Genomic DNA, 14770 nt, shown 5'->3' on the forward strand with positions numbered 1-14770 from the left:
GAAAAGCAAAGCCAAAGAGTCCATCCCAAAATCCGACAAACAAGCAAAATGAACAAAAAGCATTGAATTCAATTCTTTCTGATTTTAGAAACTGCATTAAAGAAGGGGTGCACCGGTCCTGGAGATACTGCAATACCAGGTCAATGCGTGGAGTGGACAGAGCAAGCTCTTTTTCCATCTCCCTGTTCTAAAAATCCATTTAATATATGGTCCCCAGATAGGGGACGTATCAGATATTAAACTGATAAGAACAGATACTACACTTGATCTTAGCCAAAAGGCCGAGAAGCGATAACCAGAATTGGTTTCCGACTACGGTGCCACCCAAGGATTCTGAAAAGTCCATTTGTGGAGATGGCCACCTGGACTCCCGTTAAGAAGACATGCTGTCAACCTCTAGATCCCTCACATGCCTGCACTTTTCGGCTTGCTGCTGCTGCAATCCACGCGTTTTAGATCTGCATAACTCCACCTCTTTTAGCACAGTACCCTCAACCCCCGGCTGTTCCTACCCGCCTCAACACCGTTGGAAGGGAGGAGAACCAATTAAGGCGGGGGGGGGTGGAACGAGCAGCTGTCTACCCTTAGCAGGAGGGTTGCTGATTAATTACCTCTCCTGCTGCTGCTGCTGCTGGCTGTCCAGCAGCAGACTGAAGGTGGCTGCTGCTGTGCGCAGGTATATAAAGGCTCAGAGCCTATTATGACACGCGCAGCCAGCGTTCCATTGCCACATTCCGTCTACTGCAGGCGGGATACCTGGATGGCTGAATGTCACTGAGAAGCTCACAGAGACCGCCATAAGCAACAGTTTAAAAGAATGCCACAGACTAATCAACCAAACTTTTTGGGTTGGTTTCTCTTTTATAGTCTGCAGGCATTAAATGAAAGAAGTCAGTGTTCCAGCAGAGGGAGACAACGTTTCAGAAAAGGCATTGTAGCAAACCAAAAAAGAAATTTTAAGCGCAGCAGAGTAACCAGCTCACATACCTGTTAGCTCAGGTGAGTTTAAAAGGCTGCTGTTGATAACAAGGGCATTTGCTAAATAGATGGTGTGTGTGCAACAATATACTGAAAGGTCAATTATATTGTGCAGCTTATCTCACCACCTGTAGTTATTTAGGTGAAAGCTCCAAAATGCTTGCCTAATATGTCTGTTTATCCAAAAGGAAGTATAGAGGGAGAGCTAGATAGATAGCATTGCATTACATTACATTACATGGCAATGCAATGCACAGTTGCTGAAGTTGAACCAAAATGAGCTTGTCATCTGGCTTCTGCAACTTTTAACATGAAAAATCCAATGAGGAGAAGAAAAGCAAAGCCAAAGAGTCCATCCCAAAATCCGACAAACAAGCAAAATGAACAAAAAGCATTGAATTCAATTCTTTCTGATTTTAGAAACTGCATTAAAGAAGGGGTGCACCGGTCCTGGAGATACTGCAATACCAGGTCAATGCGTGGAGTGGACAGAGCAAGCTCTTTTTCCATCTCCCTGTTCTAAAAATCCATTTAATATATGGTCCCCAGATAGGGGACGTATCAGATATTAAACTGATAAGAACAGATACTACACTTGATCTTAGCCAAAAGGCCGAGAAGCGATATCCAGAATTGGTTTCCGACTACGGTGCCACCCAAGGATTCTGAAAAGTCCATTTGTGGAGATGGCCACCTGGACTCCTGTTAAGAAGACATGCTGTCAACCTCTAGATCCCTCACATGCCTGCACTTTTCGGCTTGCTGCTGCTGCAATCCACGCGTTTTAGATCTGCATAACTCCACCTCTTTTAGCACAGTACCCTCAACCCCCGGCTGTTCCCACCCGCCTCAACACCGTTGGAAGGGAGGAGAACCAATTAAGGCGGGGGGGGTGGAACGAGCAGCTGTCTACCCTTAGCAGGAGGGTTGCTGATTAATTACCTCTCCTGCTGCTGCTGCTGCTGGCTGTCCAGCAGCAGACTGAAGGTGGCTGCTGCTGTGCGCAGGTATATAAAGGCTCAGAGCCTATTATGACACGCGCAGCCAGCGTTCCATTGCCACATTCCGTCTACTGCAGGCGGGATACCTGGATGGCTGAATGTCACTGAGAAGCTCACAGAGACCGCCATAAGCAACAGTTTAAAAGAATGCCACAGACTAATCAACCAAACTTTTTGGGTTGGTTTCTCTTTTATAGTCTGCAGGCATTAAATGAAAGAAGTCAGTGTTCCAGCAGAGGGAGACAACGTTTCAGAAAAGGCATTGTAGCAAACCAAAAAAGAAATTTTAAGCGCAGCAGAGTAACCAGCTCACATACCTGTTAGCTCAGGTGAGTTTAAAAGGCTGCTGTTGATAACAAGGGCATTTGCTAAATAGATGGTGTGTGTGCAACAATATACTGAAAGGTCAATTATATTGTGCAGCTTATCTCACCACCTGTAGTTATTTAGGTGAAAGCTCCAAAATGCTTGCCTAATATGTCTGTTTATCCAAAAGGAAGTATAGAGGGAGAGCTAGATAGATAGCATTGCATTACATTACATTACATGGCAATGCAATGCACAGTTGCTGAAGTTGAACCAAAATGAGCTTGTCATCTGGCTTCTGCAACTTTTAACATGAAAAATCCAATGAGGAGAAGAAAAGCAAAGCCAAAGAGTCCATCCCAAAATCCGACAAACAAGCAAAATGAACAAAAAGCATTGAATTAAATTCTTTCTGATTTTAGAAACTGCATTAAAGAAGGGGTGCACCGGTCCTGGAGATACTGCAATACCAGGTCAATGCGTGGAGTGGACAGAGCAAGCTCTTTTTCCATCTCCCTGTTCTAAAAATCCATTTAATATATGGTCCCCAGATAGGGGACGTATCAGATATTAAACTGATAAGAACAGATACTACACTTGATCTTAGCCAAAAGGCCGAGAAGCGATAACCAGAATTGGTTTCCGACTACGGTGCCACCCAAGGATTCTGAAAAGTCCATTTGTGGAGATGGCCACCTGGACTCCCGTTAAGAAGACATGCTGTCAACCTCTAGATCCCTCACATGCCTGCACTTTTCGGCTTGCTGCTGCTGCAATCCACGCGTTTTAGATCTGCATAACTCCACCTCTTTTAGCACAGTACCCTCAACCCCCGGCTGTTCCCACCCGCCTCAACACCGTTGGAAGGGAGGAGAACCAATTAAGGCGGGGGGGGTGGAACGAGCAGCTGTCTACCCTTAGCAGGAGGGTTGCTGATTAATTACCTCTCCTGCTGCTGCTGCTGCTGGCTGTCCAGCAGCAGACTGAAGGTGGCTGCTGCTGTGCGCAGGTATATAAAGGCTCAGAGCCTATTATGACACGCGCAGCCAGCGTTCCATTGCCACATTCCGTCTACTGCAGGCGGGATACCTGGATGGCTGAATGTCACTGAGAAGCTCACAGAGACCGCCATAAGCAACAGTTTAAAAGAATGCCACAGACTAATCAACCAAACTTTTTGGGTTGGTTTCTCTTTTATAGTCTGCAGGCATTAAATGAAAGAAGTCAGTGTTCCAGCAGAGGGAGACAACGTTTCAGAAAAGGCATTGTAGCAAACCAAAAAAGAAATTTTAAGCGCAGCAGAGTAACCAGCTCACATACCTGTTAGCTCAGGTGAGTTTAAAAGGCTGCTGTTGATAACAAGGGCATTTGCTAAATAGATGGTGTGTGTGCAACAATATACTGAAAGGTCAATTATATTGTGCAGCTTATCTCACCACCTGTAGTTATTTAGGTGAAAGCTCCAAAATGCTTGCCTAATATGTCTGTTTATCCAAAAGGAAGTATAGAGGGAGAGCTAGATAGATAGCATTGCATTACATTACATTACATGGCAATGCAATGCACAGTTGCTGAAGTTGAACCAAAATGAGCTTGTCATCTCGCTTCTGCAACTTTTAACATGAAAAATCCAATGAGGAGAAGAAAAGCAAAGCCAAAGAGTCCATCCCAAAATCCGACAAACAAGCAAAATGAACAAAAAGCATTGAATTCAATTCTTTCTGATTTTAGAAACTGCATTAAAGAAGGGGTGCACCGGTCCTGGAGATACTGCAATACCAGGTCAATGCGTGGAGTGGACAGAGCAAGCTCTTTTTCCATCTCCCTGTTCTAAAAATCCATTTAATATATGGTCCCCAGATAGGGGACGTATCAGATATTAAACTGATAAGAACAGATACTACACTTGATCTTAGCCAAAAGGCCGAGAAGCGATAACCAGAATTGGTTTCCGACTACGGTGCCACCCAAGGATTCTGAAAAGTCCATTTGTGGAGATGGCCACCTGGACTCCCGTTAAGAAGACATGCTGTCAACCTCTAGATCCCTCACATGCCTGCACTTTTCGGCTTGCTGCTGCTGCAATCCACGCGTTTTAGATCTGCATAACTCCACCTCTTTTAGCACAGTACCCTCAACCCCCGGCTGTTCCCACCCGCCTCAACACCGTTGGAAGGGAGGAGAACCAATTAAGGCGGGGGGGGGTGGAACGAGCAGCTGTCTACCCTTAGCAGGAGGGTTGCTGATTAATTACCTCTCCTGCTGCTGCTGCTGGCTGTCCAGCAGCAGACTGAAGGTGGCTGCTGCTGTGCGCAGGTATATAAAGGCTCAGAGCCTATTATGACACGCGCAGCCAGCGTTCCATTGCCACATTCCGTCTACTGCAGGCGGGATACCTGGATGGCTGAATGTCACTGAGAAGCTCACAGAGACCGCCATAAGGAACAGTTTAAAAGAATGCCACAGACTAATCAACCAAACTTTTTGGGTTGGTTTCTCTTTTATAGTCTGCAGGCATTAAATGAAAGAAGTCAGTGTTCCAGCAGAGGGAGACAACGTTTCAGAAAAGGCATTGTAGCAAACCAAAAAAGAAATTTTAAGCGCAGCAGAGTAACCAGCTCACATACCTGTTAGCTCAGGTGAGTTTAAAAGGCTGCTGTTGATAACAAGGGCATTTGCTAAATAGATGGTGTGTGTGCAACAATATACTGAAAGGTCAATTATATTGTGCAGCTTATCTCACCACCTGTAGTTATTTAGGTGAAAGCTCCAAAATGCTTGCCTAATATGTCTGTTTATCCAAAAGGAAGTATAGAGGGAGAGCTAGATAGATAGCATTGCATTACATTACATTACATGGCAATGCAATGCACAGTTGCTGAAGTTGAACCAAAATGAGCTTGTCATCTGGCTTCTGCAACTTTTAACATGAAAAATCCAATGAGGAGAAGAAAAGCAAAGCCAAAGAGTCCATCCCAAAATCCGACAAACAAGCAAAATGAACAAAAAGCATTGAATTCAATTCTTTCTGATTTTAGAAACTGCATTAAAGAAGGGGTGCACCGGTCCTGGAGATACTGCAATACCAGGTCAATGCGTGGAGTGGACAGAGCAAGCTCTTTTTCCATCTCCCTGTTCTAAAAATCCATTTAATATATGGTCCCCAGATAGGGGATGTATCAGATATTAAACTGATAAGAACAGATACTACACTTGATCTTAGCCAAAAGGCCGAAAAGCGATAACCAGAATTGGTTTCCGACTACGGTGCCACCCAAGGATTCTGAAAAGTCCATTTGTGGAGATGGCCACCTGGACTCCCGTTAAGAAGACATGCTGTCAACCTCTAGATCCCTCACATGCCTGCACTTTTCGGCTTGCTGCTGCTGCAATCCACGCGTTTTAGATCTGCATAACTCCACCTCTTTTAGCACAGTACCCTCAACCCCCGGCTGTTCCCACCCGCCTCAACACCGTTGGAAGGGAGGAGAACCAATTAAGGCGGGGGGGGGGGTGGAACAAGCAGCTGTCTACCCTTAGCAGGAGGGTTGCTGATTAATTACCTCTCCTGCTGCTGCTGCTGCTGGCTGTCCAGCAGCAGACTGAAGGTGGCTGCTGCTGTGCGCAGGTATATAAAGGCTCAGAGCCTATTATGACACGCGCAGCCAGCGTTCCATTGCCACATTCCGTCTACTGCAGGCGGGATACCTGGATGGCTGAATGTCACTGAGAAGCTCACAGAGACCGCCATAAGCAACAGTTTAAAAGAATGCCACAGACTAATCAACCAAACTTTTTGGGTTGGTTTCTCTTTTATAGTCTGCAGGCATTAAATGAAAGAAGTCAGTGTTCCAGCAGAGGGAGACAACGTTTCAGAAAAGGCATTGTAGCAAACCAAAAAAGAAATTTTAAGCGCAGCAGAGTAACCAGCTCACATACCTGTTAGCTCAGGTGAGTTTAAAAGGCTGCTGTTGATAACAAGGGCATTTGCTAAATAGATGGTGTGTGTGCAACAATATACTGAAAGGTCAATTATATTGTGCAGCTTATCTCACCACCTGTAGTTATTTAGGTGAAAGCTCCAAAATGCTTGCCTAATATGTCTGTTTATCCAAAAGGAAGTATAGAGGGAGAGCTAGATAGATAGCATTGCATTACATTACATTACATGGCAATGCAATGCACAGTTGCTGAAGTTGAACCAAAATGAGCTTGTCATCTGGCTTCTGCAACTTTTAACATGAAAAATCCAATGAGGAGAAGAAAAGCAAAGCCAAAGAGTCCATCCCAAAATCCGACAAACAAGCAAAATGAACAAAAAGCATTGAATTCAATTCTTTCTGATTTTAGAAACTGCATTAAAGAAGGGGTGCACCGGTCCTGGAGATACTGCAATACCAGGTCAATGCGTGGAGTGGACAGAGCAAGCTCTTTTTCCATCTCCCTGTTCTAAAAATCCATTTAATATATGGTCCCCAGATAGGGGACGTATCAGATATTAAACTGATAAGAACAGATACTACACTTGATCTTAGCCAAAAGGCCGAGAAGCGATAACCAGAATTGGTTTCCGACTACGGTGCCACCCAAGGATTCTGAAAAGTCCATTTGTGGAGATGGCCACCTGGACTCCCGTTAAGAAGACATGCTGTCAACCTCTAGATCCCTCACATGCCTGCACTTTTCGGCTTGCTGCTGCTGCAATCCACGCGTTTTAGATCTGCATAACTCCACCTCTTTTAGCACAGTACCCTCAACCCCCGGCTGTTCCCACCCGCCTCAACACCGTTGGAAGGGAGGAGAACCAATTAAGGCGGGGGGGGTGGAACGAGCAGCTGTCTACCCTTAGCAGGAGGGTTGCTGATTAATTACCTCTCCTGCTGCTGGCTGTCCAGCAGCAGACTGAAGGTGGCTGCTGCTGTGCGCAGGTATATAAAGGCTCAGAGCCTATTATGACACGCGCAGCCAGCGTTCCATTGCCACATTCCGTCTACTGCAGGCGGGATACCTGGATGGCTGAATGTCACTGAGAAGCTCACAGAGACCGCCATAAGCAACAGTTTAAAAGAATGCCACAGACTAATCAACCAAACTTTTTGGGTTGGTTTCTCTTTTATAGTCTGCAGGCATTAAATGAAAGAAGTCAGTGTTCCAGCAGAGGGAGACAACGTTTCAGAAAAGGCATTGTAGCAAACCAAAAAAGAAATTTTAAGCGCAGCAGAGTAACCAGCTCACATACCTGTTAGCTCAGGTGAGTTTAAAAGGCTGCTGTTGATAACAAGGGCATTTGCTAAATAGATGGTGTGTGTGCAACAATATACTGAAAGGTCAATTATATTGTGCAGCTTATCTCACCACCTGTAGTTATTTAGGTGAAAGCTCCAAAATGCTTGCCTAATATGTCTGTTTATCCAAAAGGAAGTATAGAGGGAGAGCTAGATAGATAGCATTGTATTACATTACATTACATGGCAATGCAATGCACAGTTGCTGAAGTTGAACCAAAATGAGCTTGTCATCTGGCTTCTGCAACTTTTAACATGAAAAATCCAATGAGGAGAAGAAAAGCAAAGCCAAAGAGTCCATCCCAAAATCCGACAAACAAGCAAAATGAACAAAAAGCATTGAATTCAATTCTTTCTGATTTTAGAAACTGCATTAAAGAAGGGGTGCACCGGTCCTGGAGATACTGCAATACCAGGTCAATGCGTGGAGTGGACAGAGCAAGCTCTTTTTCCATCTCCCTGTTCTAAAAATCCATTTAATATATGGTCCCCAGATAGGGGACGTATCAGATATTAAACTGATAAGAACAGATACTACACTTGATCTTAGCCAAAAGGCCGAGAAGCGATAACCAGAATTGGTTTCCGACTACGGTGCCACCCAAGGATTCTGAAAAGTCCATTTGTGGAGATGGCCACCTGGACTCCCGTTAAGAAGACATGCTGTCAACCTCTAGATCCCTCACATGCCTGCACTTTTCGGCTTGCTGCTGCTGCAATCCACGCGTTTTAGATCTGCATAACTCCACCTCTTTTAGCACAGTACCCTCAACCCCCGGCTGTTTCCACCCGCCTCAACACCGTTGGAAGGGAGGAGAACCAATTAAGGCGGGGGGGGGGGTGGAACGAGCAGCTGTCTACCCTTAGCAGGAGGGTTGCTGATTAATTACCTCTCCTGCTGCTGCTGCTGCTGGCTGTCCAGCAGCAGACTGAAGGTGGCTGCTGCTGTGCGCAGGTATATAAAGGCTCAGAGCCTATTATGACACGCGCAGCCAGCGTTCCATTGCCACATTCCGTCTACTGCAGGCGGGATACCTGGATGGCTGAATGTCACTGAGAAGCTCACAGAGACCGCCATAAGCAACAGTTTAAAAGAATGCCACAGACTAATCAACCAAACTTTTTGGGTTGGTTTCTCTTTTATAGTCTGCAGGCATTAAATGAAAGAAGTCAGTGTTCCAGCAGAGGGAGACAACGTTTCAGAAAAGGCATTGTAGCAAACCAAAAAAGAAATTTTAAGCGCAGCAGAGTAACCAGCTCACATACCTGTTAGCTCAGGTGAGTTTAAAAGGCTGCTGTTGATAACAAGGGCATTTGCTAAATAGATGGTGTGTGTGCAACAATATACTGAAAGGTCAATTATATTGTGCAGCTTATCTCACCACCTGTAGTTATTTAGGTGAAAGCTCCAAAATGCTTGCCTAATATGTCTGTTTATCCAAAAGGAAGTATAGAGGGAGAGCTAGATAGATAGCATTGCATTACATTACATTACATGGCAATGCAATGCACAGTTGCTGAAGTTGAACCAAAATGAGCTTGTCATCTGGCTTCTGCAACTTTTAACATGAAAAATCCAATGAGGAGAAGAAAAGCAAAGCCAAAGAGTCCATCCCAAAATCCGACAAACAAGCAAAATGAACAAAAAGCATTGAATTCAATTCTTTCTGATTTTAGAAACTGCATTAAAGAAGGGGTGCACCGGTCCTGGAGATACTGCAATACCAGGTCAATGCGTGGAGTGGACAGAGCAAGCTCTTTTTCCATCTCCCTGTTCTAAAAATCCATTTAATATATGGTCCCCAGATAGGGGACGTATCAGATATTAAACTGATAAGAACAGATACTACACTTGATCTTAGCCAAAAGGCCGAGAAGCGATAACCAGAATTGGTTTCCGACTACGGTGCCACCCAAGGATTCTGAAAAGTCCATTTGTGGAGATGGCCACCTGGACTCCCGTTAAGAAGACATGCTGTCAACCTCTAGATCCCTCACATGCCTGCACTTTTCGGCTTGCTGCTGCTGCAATCCACGCGTTTTAGATCTGCATAACTCCACCTCTTTTAGCACAGTACCCTCAACCCCCGGCTGTTCCCACCCGCCTCAACACCGTTGGAAGGGAGGAGAACCAATTAAGGCGGGGGGGGTGGAACGAGCAGCTGTCTACCCTTAGCAGGAGGGTTGCTGATTAATTACCTCTCCTGCTGCTGCTGCTGCTGGCTGTCCAGCAGCAGACTGAAGGTGGCTGCTGCTGTGCGCAGGTATATAAAGGCTCAGAGCCTATTATGACACGCGCAGCCAGCGTTCCATTGCCACATTCCGTCTACAGCAGGCGGGATACCTGGATGGCTGAATGTCACTGAGAAGCTCACAGAGACCGCCATAAGCAACAGTTTAAAAGAATGCCACAGACTAATCAACCAAACTTTTTGGGTTGGTTTCTCTTTTATAGTCTGCAGGCATTAAATGAAAGAAGTCAGTGTTCCAGCAGAGGGAGACAACGTTTCAGAAAAGGCATTGTAGCAAACCAAAAAAGAAATTTTAAGCGCAGCAGAGTAACCAGCTCACATACCTGTTAGCTCAGATGAGTTTAAAAGGCTGCTGTTGATAACAAGGGCATTTGCTAAATAGATGGTGTGTGTGCAACAATATACTGAAAGGTCAATTATATTGTGCAGCTTATCTCACCACCTGTAGTTATTTAGGTGAAAGCTCCAAAATGCTTGCCTAATATGTCTGTTTATCCAAAAGGAAGTATAGAGGGAGAGCTAGATAGATAGCATTGCATTACATTACATTACATGGCAATGCAATGCACAGTTGCTGAAGTTGAACCAAAATGAGCTTGTCATCTGGCTTCTGCAACTTTTAACATGAAAAATCCAATGAGGAGAAGAAAAGCAAAGCCAAAGAGTCCATCCCAAAATCCGACAAACAAGCAAAATGAACAAAAAGCATTGAATTCAATTCTTTCTGATTTTAGAAACTGCATTAAAGAAGGGGTGCACCGGTCCTGGAGATACTGCAATACCAGGTCAATGCGTGGAGTGGACAGAGCAAGCTCTTTTTCCATCTCCCTGTTCTAAAAATCCATTTAATATATGGTCCCCAGATAGGGGACGTATCAGATATTAAACTGATAAGAACAGATACTACACTTGATCTTAGCCAAAAGGCCGAGAAGCGATAACCAGAATTGGTTTCCGACTACGGTGCCACCCAAGGATTCTGAAAAGTCCATTTGTGGAGATGGCCACCTGGACTCCCGTTAAGAAGACATGCTGTCAACCTCTAGATCCCTCACATGCCTGCACTTTTCGGCTTGCTGCTGCTGCAATCCACGCGTTTTAGATCTGCATAACTCCACCTCTTTTAGTACAGTACCCTCAACCCCCGGCTGTTCCCACCCGCCTCAACACCGTTGGAAGGGAGGAGAACCAATTAAGGCGGGGGGGGGTGGAACGAGCAGCTGTCTACCCTTAGCAGGAGGTTTGCTGATTAATTACCTCTCCTGCTGCTGCTGCTGCTGGCTGTCCAGCAGCAGACTGAAGGTGGCTGCTGCTGTGCGCAGGTATATAAAGGCTCAGAGCCTATTATGACACGCGCAGCCAGCGTTCCATTGCCACATTCCGTCTACTGCAGGCGGGATACCTGGATGGCTGAATGTCACTGAGAAGCTCACAGAGACCGCCATAAGCAACAGTTTAAAAGAATGCCACAGACTAATCAACCAAACTTTTTGGGTTGGTTTCTCTTTTATAGTCTGCAGGCATTAAATGAAAGAAGTCAGTGTTCCAGCAGAGGGAGACAACGTTTCAGAAAAGGCATTGTAGCAAACCAAAAAAGAAATTTTAAGCGCAGCAGAGTAACCAGCTCACATACCTGTTAGCTCAGGTGAGTTTAAAAGGCTGCTGTTGATAACAAGGGCATTTGCTAAATAGATGGTGTGTGTGCAACAATATACTGAAAGGTCAATTATATTGTGCAGCTTATCTCACCACCTGTAGTTATTTAGGTGAAAGCTCCAAAATGCTTGCCTAATATGTCTGTTTATCCAAAAGGAAGTATAGAGGGAGAGCTAGATAGATAGCATTGCATTACATTACATTACATGGCAATGCAATGCACAGTTGCTGAAGTTGAACCAAAATGAGCTTGTCATCTGGCTTCTGCAACTTTTAACATGAAAAATCCAATGAGGAGAAGAAAAGCAAAGCCAAAGAGTCCATCCCAAAATCCGACAAACAAGCAAAATGAACAAAAAGCATTGAATTCAATTCTTTCTGATTTTAGAAACTGCATTAAAGAAGGGGTGCACCGGTCCTGGAGATACTGCAATACCAGGTCAATGCGTGGAGTGGACAGAGCAAGCTCTTTTTCCATCTCCCTGTTCTAAAAATCCATTTAATATATGGTCCCCAGATAGGGGACGTTTCAGATATTAAACTGATAAGAACAGATACTACACTTGATCTTAGCCAAAAGGCCGAGAAGCGATAACCAGAATTGGTTTCCGACTACGTGCCACCCAAGGATTCTGAAAAGTCCATTTGTGGAGATGGCCACCTGGACTCCCGTTAAGAAGACATGCTGTCAACCTCTAGATCCCTCACATGCCTGCACTTTTCGGCTTGCTGCTGCTGCAATCCACGCGTTTTAGATCTGCATAACTCCACCTCTTTTAGCACAGTACCCTCAACCCCCGGCTGTTCCCACCCGCCTCAACACCGTTGGAAGGGAGGAGAACCAATTAAGGCGGGGGGGGGGGGTGGAACGAGCAGCTGTCTACCCTTAGCAGGAGGGTTGCTGATTAATTACCTCTCCTGCTGCTGCTGCTGCTGGCTGTCCAGCAGCAGACTGAAGGTGGCTGCTGCTGTGCGCAGGTATATAAAGGCTCAGAGCCTATTATGACACGCGCAGCCAGCGTTCCATTGCCACATTCCGTCTACTGCAGGCGGGATACCTGGATGGCTGAATGTCACTGAGAAGCTCACAGAGACCGCCATAAGCAACAGTTTAAAAGAATGCCACAGACTAATCAACCAAACTTTTTGGGTTGGTTTCTCTTTTATAGTCTGCAGGCATTAAATGAAAGAAGTCAGTGTTCCAGCAGAGGGAGACAACGTTTCAGAAAAGGCATTGTAGCAAACCAAAAAAGAAATTTTAAGCGCAGCAGAGTAACCAGCTCACATACCTGTTAGCTCAGGTGAGTTTAAAAGGCTGCTGTTGATAACAAGGGCATTTGCTAAATAGATGGTGTGTGTGCAACAATATACTGAAAGGTCAATTATATTGTGCAGCTTATCTCACCACCTGTAGTTATTTAGGTGAAAGCTCCAAAATGCTTGCCTAATATGTCTGTTTATCCAAAAGGAAGTATAGAGGGAGAGCTAGATAGATAGCATTGCATTACATTACATTACATGGCAATGCAATGCACAGTTGCTGAAGTTGAACCAAAATGAGCTTGTCATCTGGCTTCTGCAACTTTTAACATGAAAAATCCAATGAGGAGAAGAAAAGCAAAGCCAAAGAGTCCATCCCAAAATCCGACAAACAAGCAAAATGAACAAAAAGCATTGAATTCAATTCTTTCTGATTTTAGAAACTGCATTAAAGAAGGGGTGCACCGGTCCTGGAGATACTGCAATACCAGGTCAATGCGTGGAGTGGACAGAGCAAGCTCTTTTTCCATCTCCCTGTTCTAAAAATCCATTTAATATATGGTCCCCAGATAGGGGACGTATCAGATATTAAACTGATAAGAACAGATACTACACTTGATCTTAGCCAAAAGGCCGAGAAGCGATAACCAGAATTGGTTTCCGACTACGGTGCCACCCAAGGATTCTGAAAAGTCCATTTGTGGAGATGGCCACCTGGACTCCCGTTAAGAAGACATGCTGTCAACCTCTAGATCCCTCACATGCCTGCACTTTTCGGCTTGCTGCTGCTGCAATCCACGCGTTTTAGATCTGCATAACTCCACCTCTTTTAGCACAGTACCCTCAACCCCCGGCTGTTCCCACCCGCCTCAACACCGTTGGAAGGGAGGAGAACCAATTAAGGCGGGGGGGGGGTGGAACGAGCAGCTGTCTACCCTTAGCAGGAGGGTTGCTGATTAATTACCTCTCCTGCTGCTGCTGCTGCTGGCTGTCCAGCAGCAGACTGAAGGTGGCTGCTGCTGTGCGCAGGTATATAAAGGCTCAGAGCCTATTATGACACGCGCAGCCAGCGTTCCATTGCCACATTCCGTCTACTGCAGGCGGGATACCTGGATGGCTGAATGTCACTGAGAAGCTCACAGAGACCGCCATAAGCAACAGTTTAAAAGAATGCCACAGACTAATCAACCAAACTTTTTGGGTTGGTTTCTCTTTTATAGTCTGCAGGCATTAAATGAAAGAAGTCAGTGTTCCAGCAGAGGGAGACAACGTTTCAGAAAAGGCATTGTAGCAAACCAAAAAAGAAATTTTAAGCGCAGCAGAGTAACCAGCTCACATACCTGTTAGCTCAGGTGAGTTTAAAAGGCTGCTGTTGATAACAAGGGCATTTGCTAAATAGATGGTGTGTGTGCAACAATATACTGAAAGGTCAATTATATTGTGCAGCTTATCTCACCACCTGTAGTTATTTAGGTGAAAGCTCCAAAATGCTTGCCTAATATGTCTGTTTATCCAAAAGGAAGTATAGAGGGAGAGCTAGATAGATAGCATTGCATTACATTACATTACATGGCAATGCAATGCACAGTTGCTGAAGTTGAACCAAAATGAGCTTGTCATCTGGCTTCTGCAACTTTTAACATGAAAAATCCAATGAGGAGAAGAAAAGCAAAGCCAAAGAGTCCATCCCAAAATCCGACAAACAAGCAAAATGAACAAAAAGCATTGAATTCAATTCTTTCTGATTTTAGAAACTGCATTAAAGAAGGGGTGCACCGGTCCTGGAGATACTGCAATACCAGGTCAATGCGTGGAGTGGACAGAGCAAGCTCTTTTTCCATCTCCCTGTTCTAAAAATCCATTTAATATATGGTCCCCAGATAGGGGACGTATCAGATATTAAACTGATAAGAACAGATACTACACTTGATCTTAGCCAAAAGGCCGAGAAGCGATAACCAGAATTGGTTTCCGACTACGGTGCCACCCAAGGATTCTGAAAAGTCCATTTGTGGAGATGGCCACCTGGACT

At 45.0% G+C, this 14770-nt stretch overlaps 12 non-coding genes across 12 annotated transcripts; all 12 read right to left on the bottom strand.

Moving 5' to 3' along the window:
• Positions 1-102: 102 nt before the first annotated feature.
• On the bottom strand, positions 103-293 carry LOC141189309 (U2 spliceosomal RNA). The gene has a single exon (XR_012263374.1). It is a non-coding gene; the product is annotated as a U2 spliceosomal RNA (small nuclear RNA).
• Positions 294-1412: 1119 nt separating this feature from the next.
• On the bottom strand, positions 1413-1603 carry LOC141189310 (U2 spliceosomal RNA). The gene has a single exon (XR_012263375.1). It is a non-coding gene; the product is annotated as a U2 spliceosomal RNA (small nuclear RNA).
• A 1118-nt stretch (positions 1604-2721) lies between these two features.
• LOC141189312 (U2 spliceosomal RNA) lies at positions 2722-2912 on the bottom strand. The gene has a single exon (XR_012263376.1). It is a non-coding gene; the product is annotated as a U2 spliceosomal RNA (small nuclear RNA).
• Positions 2913-4030: 1118 nt separating this feature from the next.
• LOC141189314 (U2 spliceosomal RNA) lies at positions 4031-4221 on the bottom strand. Its single transcript, XR_012263378.1, has one exon. It is a non-coding gene; the product is annotated as a U2 spliceosomal RNA (small nuclear RNA).
• A 1116-nt stretch (positions 4222-5337) lies between these two features.
• Positions 5338-5528, bottom strand: LOC141185477 (U2 spliceosomal RNA). Its single transcript, XR_012260136.1, has one exon. It is a non-coding gene; the product is annotated as a U2 spliceosomal RNA (small nuclear RNA).
• Positions 5529-6649: 1121 nt separating this feature from the next.
• LOC141189315 (U2 spliceosomal RNA) lies at positions 6650-6840 on the bottom strand. Its single transcript, XR_012263379.1, has one exon. It is a non-coding gene; the product is annotated as a U2 spliceosomal RNA (small nuclear RNA).
• Positions 6841-7949: 1109 nt separating this feature from the next.
• Positions 7950-8140, bottom strand: LOC141189316 (U2 spliceosomal RNA). The gene has a single exon (XR_012263380.1). It is a non-coding gene; the product is annotated as a U2 spliceosomal RNA (small nuclear RNA).
• Positions 8141-9261: 1121 nt separating this feature from the next.
• Positions 9262-9452, bottom strand: LOC141189317 (U2 spliceosomal RNA). The gene has a single exon (XR_012263381.1). It is a non-coding gene; the product is annotated as a U2 spliceosomal RNA (small nuclear RNA).
• A 1118-nt stretch (positions 9453-10570) lies between these two features.
• On the bottom strand, positions 10571-10761 carry LOC141189318 (U2 spliceosomal RNA). The gene has a single exon (XR_012263382.1). It is a non-coding gene; the product is annotated as a U2 spliceosomal RNA (small nuclear RNA).
• A 1119-nt stretch (positions 10762-11880) lies between these two features.
• LOC141185203 (U2 spliceosomal RNA) lies at positions 11881-12071 on the bottom strand. Its single transcript, XR_012259887.1, has one exon. It is a non-coding gene; the product is annotated as a U2 spliceosomal RNA (small nuclear RNA).
• A 1121-nt stretch (positions 12072-13192) lies between these two features.
• LOC141189319 (U2 spliceosomal RNA) lies at positions 13193-13383 on the bottom strand. The gene has a single exon (XR_012263383.1). It is a non-coding gene; the product is annotated as a U2 spliceosomal RNA (small nuclear RNA).
• A 1120-nt stretch (positions 13384-14503) lies between these two features.
• On the bottom strand, positions 14504-14694 carry LOC141189320 (U2 spliceosomal RNA). Its single transcript, XR_012263384.1, has one exon. It is a non-coding gene; the product is annotated as a U2 spliceosomal RNA (small nuclear RNA).
• Positions 14695-14770: the final 76 nt, after the last annotated feature.

This window comes from Phyllobates terribilis, unplaced genomic scaffold (assembly GCF_046119375.1).
Source record: "Phyllobates terribilis strain yellow unplaced genomic scaffold, ASM4611937v1 Scaffold_40__1_contigs__length_11209783, whole genome shotgun sequence".
In the NCBI taxonomy this organism is placed as follows: domain Eukaryota; kingdom Metazoa; phylum Chordata; class Amphibia; order Anura; family Dendrobatidae; genus Phyllobates; species Phyllobates terribilis.